The following is an 11,188-nucleotide window of genomic DNA, read 5'->3' on the forward strand; positions in this document are numbered from 1 at the left end:
ACAGATGCTGTTTTCCTACAGGAGCTTTATTTATTTATTTATTGTTAATTTATCCTTCCTCCCCCTCTACTCATCCCCCCTCCTTCATTTCCTATTTTACCAAGGATCCAACTCCAGAACCCCCCACTGATTCTGTAGAGGAATATTTTTATTATCAACTTATTTACTTCTTTTTACTGAAACTGCTTATCTTTGTAAAGACTTGCTGATTCTGGAGTTCGAACAAAAAAAAAAGGAGCAAAATTCAGTAGTGTTTTCCTGTTAGCATTTTTGATGGCTGTATAAAAGGCTTGTCCTTCACCCTTACAAGAGTGGCATGTCTCACTGTTCTCCAGTGAGATACCCAGATGCATTTTTTTTCCCTCAGAAAAGCTGCTGGTATAAAAGGCTAACAATAAATAATAATCTGCACAGGCAGCAAAACCAAAACTTTTGTCAAAAGAATCTATAGCCTTTTTAAACCCTGCATTTCCTACATGCTCACAAACATGTTTGCTATCCCCCGAGAGGGAGAGGAATTCAGTAATGTTATGCTGCTTTTTTGTGAAGTGGCCACAAAGCACAGCTAAAATATGCATCTTCTCAAGTAGAATTACAAACGGGAGGCAGATTGATCATCATCACCGATTCAGTGCTGGCTTTTTCCCATCTGTGGAGAGCTCTTGCCAGTATTTTTCATATGGTTCTTTTACACTGTAATAAATTAAGTCAGGTAATGAATAAATCACTCGTTTCATTGTTTTCTGAATGATTTATGCCAGTGTAAACTGCTACCCTGGAATATTTTGTCATTTGTTTTGCTGTAGCAAAGGCCTCAGACTTAGCTACAAGTCTTAAGAAACTTTTGGGCTTTAGTGATGACTCGATGACAGTTGTGTGTATCGTTGTCCCCTCTGCCGTATTCTCCTGAAAACAATAATTCTGGATTATAACTTGCTTAAAAAAGAAGGAAAAGCCCACAATCTTAATGTAAAAAGAAGGCTGTGGAGTAAGCAACAAGCTTTTTAGAGGGGGTTAGTACGAAATGATCTCTGGCCTTCTAACTCAGTGTGCCCTACGAAAGCAATTTTTGCTGTAGTGATGATTTCATAGCATTTGAAAAAGGGAACATTCAGCTGTCTTGTGAATTGTAGGATTCAAGAAGATAGTTTGGAGTGTCCGCCATGCAGTGCAAGCCTAAATGCTGTCTGTAGCGGAGCTGTATGAAGGTTGATCGTGATGAAGAGGCAGATTTAATCATGCTTAAAGAGGACTTAACGAAGTCCACGGCAGCTTCAGGAGTTCCACTCCTTTGCCGCATATGAAGGCAGTATAACTTTTTGGCTAGACTTACCGCCTGAGTACTCTGAGATTTTACTCCTACTTTGTTCAAAGGGGAGGATGCAAAGTCAAGGTCAGTTATGTAGGAGTAGGGACTGAGATGACAAAAAAAACCTCAAAAATTTTCATGGCAGGAGTGATACAACCATTAAGCAGTGGTTTCTGGTTGCCTCTAATATATGTGTTTGACCGTAAGTCCTGTTTTTTATTTTTCTAATGCTCCTTTAAATGATGATTTAATAACAGTCAACCTAATTCCAAAGATTGATTTATTTGCTCAGTGATACAGACATATCCAGAGCCAACTGGTGCTGAAATATAGTAGCAGGCATGCTATGGAGCATACCTGCAGCAAATTGTTTTCTGTCTTTCATCGCTTGTCATGGTATCATTTACCTTTAGGAGGTCAAGAGAATGGCTCTTTAGAAGAAAAGACTGGCACTGCTTCATGGAGTGACTGACAGAAGGAGCTGTGTAAGCGGCAGCTGAAGCTGCACTTCCCCTGGAGACTAGGCACAGTATGTTCATGACAAGTGCTGCTATCGCTGGTCTGGGGATTGAAAGCTGATCCTATTTATGAATCCATGTCCTCTCCTTGTAATGTTGCTGTCATGCAGTATGAACAGCTTAGGAAGGTTATTTTAAATTAACCTTGTGTTAAAACAATGTCTAGTCTGTTCCTGTTACATCCAACATTGTAAGCATCAAGGCCAGTGAGTAATTTGACTGCAGCTGGTGTGAAAGGGAAAGGCTGGAGAAGAAATGTAAAAATGCTGTGGAAAAAAATAACATCACACTTGTATGGGTGCCTTTATAGTAACTGTTTTAATTGCATAATGAGATTGCTTTGTTGCTCTAGAAGTGTTCAATAATAGATAATGTGCAAGTATGCTATATGGAAGATGTGCTGCCTTGACAGGCAGAATGTAATTACCAGTCAGAGCATGCCATCTGTATAGCCTTGCCTCTGCGAAGGAAAGCATGAAGAAGCAAGCTTCTGTAGCTTGTTTCTCTGTCTCCCTCGCTGTCCTGTAGATTTCATAGAAACCCCTTGACTGTAGCAGGCTCATCATTTCAGGGAGCATGGTGGAAGGGAGCTGTGCATTCCCAGCAGCACCAATTCCCTGGGTGCCAGTTTACTGACTGTATAGAAAGCAGCTCTAAATAACCTTTTTAATCCCTTTCTGCCAGGACCCAGCAGTGAATCATGGCTTCTATCGAATCTTGCTGCTGGGACAGGTGGAGCCTGAAGAACTGCACGCAAGCATATTTTGAAGGGATGTTGTTCTGAGATCCACCGGCTGCATGAAGGTGGGAGGCCCAGGGTCATGAAATTACAGAGCTTCCTCTCCTCTCATGTAAGAGAATGCTATAAGGGAAACTCCTTAATTATTTTTTTGTTCTTGTGGTTCCCTCTCAGTTGAGCACCCCAAAGCACATGAAGAAGCCTCTGCCAACATGGGCTGGAAGAGTCTGGGCTATAGAAAAGGGAAGTACAGTAACTGTCCTGCTTTCTGATAGCTGTCACTTGTGCTTGAGCTTATCAACCTCATTTCTTCTAAGCCAAAGAGAAGATGCTAAAACTGTGATTGACAAGGGAAAATACCTAACTGTGTAGACAAGAGTTGGTGGCTGACAAGCTGAGGTCTACTTTTGCTCTAGAGCTTGCAGGTAACATATTTCTCTGGCCAGAAAGAATGAAACTATGTATTTCCTCATAGCTAACTAAAAAGGCAAACAGATCTTCTAAACATGTCTGAAAGGTGAAGTAACTTTAAGGTTCTCTTGCTTATGTTGTATAAACAGATTTAGTATTGACATTAGCAGTTTGGACTTGAGCAATGTCATTGTCATATTACGTGTGATTCATTCTTAGACAATCAAAAGAGACAGGTTCCCCAGTCCATACTATTGGCCGTGTTAACCCAGAGAGTGTATGTCCTGTGAGCAGGCAGCCAAAAGAAAACAGAGGCCAAAAGACTTAAAGTTGGATATTATCTTTAACCTCGGGTTGGGAGGAACAAAGGAGCTGTTCAGTGAAGAAAGTCACCGAACAGTTGAAAGAATCACTGAACAGTATGAAAATCATACATACTTTGTCAGGCAATCTTCAGTGCAGCCATGTGACTGGCGTGGCATTTGCACTGGTGTGGCAAATTGACTCCCTTGTGTTGCCTCCCTGGAGGATATGCACTTCTTTTGCAGCTGAGTACATGGAAGTGTGGTATGTAATACAGCCTAGCCTTCCGTTTTTAGTACATATAGATTGAGATTTAGGACTAGAATCTCAGTTTGGGTAATTCATTGTGGTTTGTGTGACTTCAGTTGAGTCCTGTTTGATTTCTGCCAGATGAGGATCTGGTTTTTGTGTCACTTTCATTTTGTTCTTGACTTACAAAGTGACAGGTATCTGTGATAATGTTAGCTGAGCCTTTTTTCTTCATAGGTTTATTACTGGAGAGTAGAAATATGTCTGCAGACTTGTGAGCACTCCTATAAATAGCAAGCAACTGTGCATAAGGAGACTGTTACTGTTGCCATCTCCCTGTTTTTCTGACAAATCTTGTGATATTTTGTTTTTCCTAAAAACCTCAGGTTTTGTATTTCATCAGAATCTCTGTTTTCATTAAAAAAAAAAAAAAAAAAATTCCAGCTTGATGTTGGCATCAAATTAGAGAAAAACATGAAAATGTTTGCAGCTTCACCATGATGGCAGAAAAAACCAAATGCATATGAGAACCCCCAAATATAGTATTTTACTTTAAAAGCAACAAACAAAAAATCCCAAACCACCAAGTAAATGAAAGACCCGTGGTTTTGAAGGACAGACTCTTAATGTCTGTGTTGTGGTCTTTTACTGTAACTGTAAAAGTGACTTTTGTAATACTTTTTATAAAGTGGTGGTGGTTTTTTTCATTGCAGATAAGCTTCTTGCAAAATCCTTATTTAAAAAGAAAAGATGTTGAATCCTTTGGAAACATTGGTCACTTCATAAAACAAAGAGCTGCTAATAGTCCCTGAACAGATGCCTTTTTCTCTAGATTTAATTCTTGATCTGAGTCTGCATGATCCAAAGCAGAAGGGCTGGAGGCTGACAGTAAATCTGCTGAAATATCGAGCTGTTGTGGGGGGAAATGCTAGTCTTGATTCTTCCCTCCTTGCTGGATGTATGCCGAGTTACCCCTACTTTTTATCAGGGTAAATGTTTAAAGAATAGTTCGTTCTATTTTGATTTTTAGACCTTGGATTTCATTTTATGAAGATTTTCTCAAAATAAAACCCTCCTTTAGCCCCTAGCTTGGCTCAGAGCAAACAAGTGTGCATGTACTGTGCTTTTACTGGAGAAGTCTCAAGTCATCACTTCTGTGAATCGAAGCGCTTAGGCTAAATCTTTGGGGGACTGAGCAAGTGATACCAAATGAGACTACAAACTGAACTAGAGCTTTCCTTCTTTCACCGGTTCGTATGAATTGGCCTTTCTTCTTTGCTCAATGAGAGAGAAAGACTTAATGTTAAATATTGCACAACATCATTATCCAGCACTTCAACAAAAGGGAGAGAAATGACAAGTTGTTGTGTTTGATATTTCAGATGTAAAAATCAATTTGAAATTATTTCAGATCAGCTTTAATCATCCTGAATAAGTAATGAAAGGGCAAAAAGTCACAGTGTAAGCTTTTCACTCTGCTTTTGTTGACAATAAATTCTGTTGTAGATGAAGCAGTAACCAGGGCCAGAAGAGAGAAAGATGATTATTGGATAAATGGGCAAACTTCACTTTTGAAACTTGTGCAACCAGAGGTAACATTATAGAAGAGAAAATAAGAATTTGGTAGGTTCAAAGGCCTTTTTGCTACAACAAATATTATTTTGGAAAGGTTGATGGAGTTATTACAGAGGAGGTTTGCAGAAATAATAATTTCTTGATACTTAGAGATTGAAATTCTGCAACTTTTGGTAATTTCCAAATCAAAGGGTATTTTCCATGACTTTGAGCTACATTGGTTTTAAGTTGTTATCCTCTAAAAAGCTTTTTTTAGAATTACAGCAAAGTAAGAGGAGTTTATTTTGCATCTCTTTTACTCTGTGGATTTAAACAAATCTTTTTGAATCATAGGTATATTTTCAGTGTTTCAAGGCAAAGAGGGGGACTTCCCTATTATGCCATATTTTCTTTTCTGATGCTGCTATATCAAACCTCTTGGTGATGATATTCATCACTGACTTATAATGACACTCCCAAAGAGCATGCTGCTTTTCTTTTGAGATATAAAAATAGGGGAGAACATCCCAGGAACTCATCAAGTTATCAAAAAGTGTGTTTTCTCTTTTCCTTCAGCCCTGGCAAATGTCTTTTTGAACACTACATAATTTGCTGTACAATGTTTTTTAAAAAGCTAAATGCATACTTGTGGGAAGTGAAATGAATGATTTGTGGATTGTGTAGCAGAGGAGGAACTGGTGGCAAAATCTGGGGTGTTTTTTTCTATGCTGATTGCTCAGGGATATATTATAATATCTAATCAGAAGTCATTACCGGTTTATGCAGCATTAATTCATACACCCTTCCATACATACACCCTGTTGGGTCCCTCAGGGCAGGATGGTTCTTTAATGGACCACATTCCCGAGATCCCGAGATAGGGCTGTATCATTCACCTTCACCCACACAGATGATCTGCAAAGTGAGCAAACATTTAACTACCTCATCAAAGAAGTCCAAAACTGAGTTTCCACTCTCAGCACTTCCTGCTAAAGAAACAGCCTTGGGTTTTGTTTGCTTGGTTTTTTTAAAAAAATATTATCCTAGCCTTCTAGAAGGAATACCCAGAGGCAACATATTTCATAGAGGGGTCTCTTTCCTCATGATGGTCGGTCTTCCAGCACACCAATATTCATCAGTAATGGAAAGACCTGATTTTAGAAACTCCATAGGCTGTGCTGGGATATTGTGATAGCATCAGGTGGGAATAGCTGTGAAGCATGTCTACCAGCTGGAGGAGCATTCACTATAAACTCAGAATGTGCCACAAAATGTTTGTCAGGCAAAAGCATTAGAGTTCTGGTACAGGGAAATTGGAAGGAGGATGAGGGTTGCTGCTAAGAGAATATGGAGGTTCAGAGGTGGGTCTAATTTTATTGATGTGTATAAAAAGAAAGTAATAAGTTAATAATTCCTTTTCTTAAGAAGGATGTTTTGAATACTGAGAAAATCCTTCTCCACAGCTGTAAGATGCATTTAAATCACCCAGCGGAAGCAATGATCTATATACATGTAAATGTGTTTTGATGTCCTCTTAGAAGTTTAAATGAAACACCCACATCCAGGAAGCTAGTTAGCTCATGCGGGAGCACAATTGCAATTCTTCATTAAACGTACTATGTAGGACTTCTTTTTCACTTCAGAAGCACTGAACTTTGGCAATTTATATTTATTTGAGATGAAAGAGGCAAGCTAACAATTCAACACTTATCACTTCTAAATAAGAGGAGACCTTGTGTTACAAATTAATTCATCATTTTTAAAAACTTTCTTAATTTTTGATGAATTGCTCATTCCTATTGCAGATGATTAGCATCACTCTCTGTTCTGTAGAGACAGCTTTTCTTTTTACCACAACACAGCAACCTCCACCCTCCATATCCATAAGAAAATGTTGCAGGAGGTAATGGAGATACAACCAGTAGGATTCTGTAGAAATTACTCAAGGAATAATAAAAATGTGGATGTTTTCTCAAATAGCATAAACTTGTGTAATTCTCTTGTCTTGGTAGCTAACATTAGTTAGCTAGTGTTGTAGCTCTTTTATATCAAAGAAGTTAAACTGATTTATTCTGGTTGAGAACCTATGGGGGATTTTATTCTTTACACAGCCTGGATCTTAACCAGCCTGTAGCATTTTAGTGCAGGGAAAAGCTATATATTAAACCTTACATGAAGGTTCAAAGGCAAACTCTCCTTTTTTAATGAGCCCCATTTAGTTCCATGTAGGTATCAGTGCTTCTATTTGAAATGGAACCAGATCTTCTATTCAAGCTTACATATGCTTATAACATTTTCTTTGTAATGTTTTAGCAGAAATAAATGGGATTGGGACCCTTGCAGAGTAAGCTTTTTCATGAGTGAAGCTCAGAGCAAAATCTACAGCACTCTACTGTATTATGTTGGAGAAACTGCTGCCTCTGTAGCTTTTATCTAATGCTCAGCATCGGCTTTACATGTAGGTCTGTTTGATTATTGCCCCTTGGAGCAGATAAGTATATGGAATGATCTCACTCTATTGTTAAGATAATTTGTCTTTGGGGATTCTGACCTTCTTCACATTTCAATGACATCATCCTTTTTACAGACTGTAAATCACTAATGTTGACTCCTGGCCTTGCTAATAAAACCTGCAGAAATATAGTATGGAATAACAACATGCTTATATTAATATTGTTAGATGTGTAACTAACCTTCAGCTGCTCAAAACTACTTTTTAAAGGTAGTAAATTTGGATACTCATAGCCTCATTTACTGTTCCTAACATGTCCATTATATGCCAGCCCATATAGCAGGCACATCTAGCTGAGCTGTAACTTAGGTGTTTTCTTTTAATACTGTGATCTAAAGAGCTTTATTAATTAGCCTGAAACACAACAGCAAAGAGAAACTCTTCTCCACAATGACCAGCTTTTTAAATTGCAGAAACATCACAAAAAATTAAAATGTATCAGTTTACCTACAGCAGATGGCCTTCATTTATAGAAAATGCCAATTTTGCATGAACCAACAAAGACAATTTTCTCATTTAACACAACATGTTTTCAGTGGAGCTTCTTGCAAACGGTTCTTTCAAAATATCTCTGAATGGTGCCTATCGGTTTCTCTAGTAAATACCTTCTTGTTGTCATCCAGGGTATTGCAAGGGGTGACGAGCTGCGATTTTTCTTCGTCTGAAGAACTTAATATTCTTGTTACAGCCTACTACTGGGTTGAAGCAAAGAAAGCCTCTTTCCTTTGTTGGTCCTTCCATGTGTTGGCTTGTGTGCATTTTACCTTTTGGGTGATATGAGTCTTCTGTGTTATTGGTATTAATTTCTAATGCCTAATTAATGCCTCATATAATGGCATTAAAATCAACCAAATCAAACTAGTGTTTTCAGATCACTTGTGTGTCTGAGAGCAATTTGCATACAGTCACTTTCACTCTTTCTCCTGCATATTCAGAGAGTTTTCTGTTATGTTTGTATAGCTTTTCACATGCAAGAGGAAGAGAAAACAGTTCCTAAGCAGATACGATTGCAAGGTCCACACGCTGGACAGTTTGGGAACGACCTGGAAGACTGTAGAAATTATTTTTGACCATTTTTGATTGATTTTATTTCAGGCTGGCACGTGTCCTTTTTGGCTTATTAATGTGACCTGTATCCTGCCCTAAACTAAAGGGGAAATGGACAAAAATGGAAGCTGCTTGTCAGTAGCTGCCAATGTGTACAGTGATGTGCAAATACACTTTCTGTGAAGCTCCTATCTCTGGGATTCGTTTGCACAGGAAAAGCATAATTTCACAAGCCCTGCACTTGTGATTGCAAATCACAATTTTAATAACCAGATCTCCCCTTTGAGTCATGTATCAGTTCCAGGTCCCCAGTGATATCATAAATGTTTTTGAAAACTTGGCTGGACAGTAGTGAAATCCAAGCATGAAAAAGATCAGCTTTGTCCCCTTTTCCTTTCCTTCCTTCCAGCTTGCTCCTTTTTCTCTTTGCCCATTTTGCTTTATTCCTTGTTTTCTTGGGAAGCTCCACAGCTGTAGAATATAAGTCAAAAGACCAGCAAGATTGCATGTTCTTTGCAAGCAGCCAGTGCGCCCCGTATTGATCATTCGTTTATTTTGTAGTATTCCCCCCGAGATAAAACTAACCTGAAATCATCATTCTACACTTTTCATTTTAATGTCATTCTTTCAGTTTCTTATTCGAAGTATTGTTTTCTCTGTAAGAGTCCCTAGGAGGTACTTGCCATTTTAAACTTTTTAAAATGTTTGTAAGGAAATGTTGATAACAGCCTATCTTTTCCCAAAAAGACTGAAAAGAAAAAACAGTGATTTTTTTTCCTCACAAGTCCAGCCATTTCCATTCAGAATTACATTTCACCTCATATATGTATTTAAAATGATCTGTGCAGTTTGTGTTTGTTTTCTTTGTGTTCAGAATTACTTGCTGTAGGTGGCGACTTCTGGGCCTTTTAGAGCTGCCAATCAGAAGGCAAATGGGAGAAAAATATTCTGAAAAAAGAACCAGACTGTAGTCTGTGTTGTGCTCTTTATGTATTTTCCAGCTGGTTTTGCTTCTAACCTTCAGCATTCCTCATGGGACACTGATACAAATCTGCATTCACTTTTTTTTCTCTTTGTGTATAACACACAAGACCTAAAGTAAAGCAGTAATTTGCAATATTAGGAAATGTGGCTCAGTGTCCCCGTCCCCAGTGTGAACGTGCACATTTAAATATGAATGAAAGTGGGCCAGAACCCCCTTGAAGCTTCAAATTGATGCACAGACTGCCTGTTCTTTCCGGTTTAAGTACTGTACTTTTTTTTTTTTCCTTTGCCGAACAACAGCTACCATATGGGCTGAGCTTCAGCCAGTCAACTACTAAATTACAAACACTCTTTTGACTGTAAATTGAATGGAAAAGGATGTCAGTTATCGCTTTCCTCCTGTGGCCACACCACAAGAGCACCTGCAGTAAAAAACTGGCATTCATACTCTGAAAGGCATCACATGCTTCTATTGTTAGCCGAACAGTATCTAACCTTGGCTTGGCTTACCCCACTCCTATCGCAGTGAGAAGATTGCAAAGATAAGAGCCTCACTTTTGAATACGAGTTCACTTAGAGACACGTCTCAGCACTTATCCACGGTATTTTGTTTCCACTAAAGGAAGTAAAAGTCTGCTTAGGAAGATGACTATCTGTGGTATCCGTCAAAGAGAAGTCTTTGACTTAGGCACATGTTTACCATATTTATTTTGAAGTTTGTTAGCAAATTATAACTGCTTTCTCTGAAAACTTCACACTGTGACCGCTTCAGCTCACTTATAGGATTATCTGGTCTCCAGCCTGAATGCCAGAACAAAATGATCCTGTTTCTCGCCTGTGCAAAGGTAGACCGGAATTTGACCATTCCTCTATCCCCAGGGCAGGTTTGAAGTAGAAGCCGCACGAACGTGTGCAAAGAGGATCTGAGCAGGGAGAAACTGATGATGTCTGGAAGAAGTGAACTGGGCAATCCATTAAGGGAGACAGCTGTTAGGCCAAGAGAGGTTCCTTGTATCCGAATATGCAATATGACAGCTGAGCTGGGGAGCAGGCTGTGAGCGAGCCTGCAGCTGCTGCTGTCAAGGGCCTACCAGCCGTTGTATTCTAGGAAGGCTGGTGAAACTCTCCATCATCTGCTATGTCCATTAACTCTTCCTTTCAGAGAGAGAGAGAGAGAGAGATATCTGTATGTATCTCTCATTATTGAACTAGCCAAAATGTTTATTCCGTCTGTAATTTAAAATTATTGGGAAGAATGAGCGGTTTAATAATTAGGGTATTTTCTTTTATCTTCTGAAGCCTAAAGCTACATGTCTGGCTAAAGTATTAATGTTTTTGTTGAGTTCCCCCATGGATTGTTAGATGCATTACATATCTGCCTTACGGCTTTTGTTCAAAGACTCCTTAAAGTTCAGTGCCTACAAACATAAACTCAACTCTTGAATCACTAGAGGGTAGTCATTAGGTCAAGGCTCAGTGCACTGAAAAAAGTATTACCGTGCTAAGGAATTTATGGGGTGACCAAATAACATTCAGAATGTTAATTTACAATTACTGCTTAT

The sequence above is a fragment of the Gymnogyps californianus genome, chromosome 11 (genome assembly GCF_018139145.2).
Source record: "Gymnogyps californianus isolate 813 chromosome 11, ASM1813914v2, whole genome shotgun sequence".
NCBI lineage: Eukaryota > Metazoa > Chordata > Aves > Accipitriformes > Cathartidae > Gymnogyps > Gymnogyps californianus.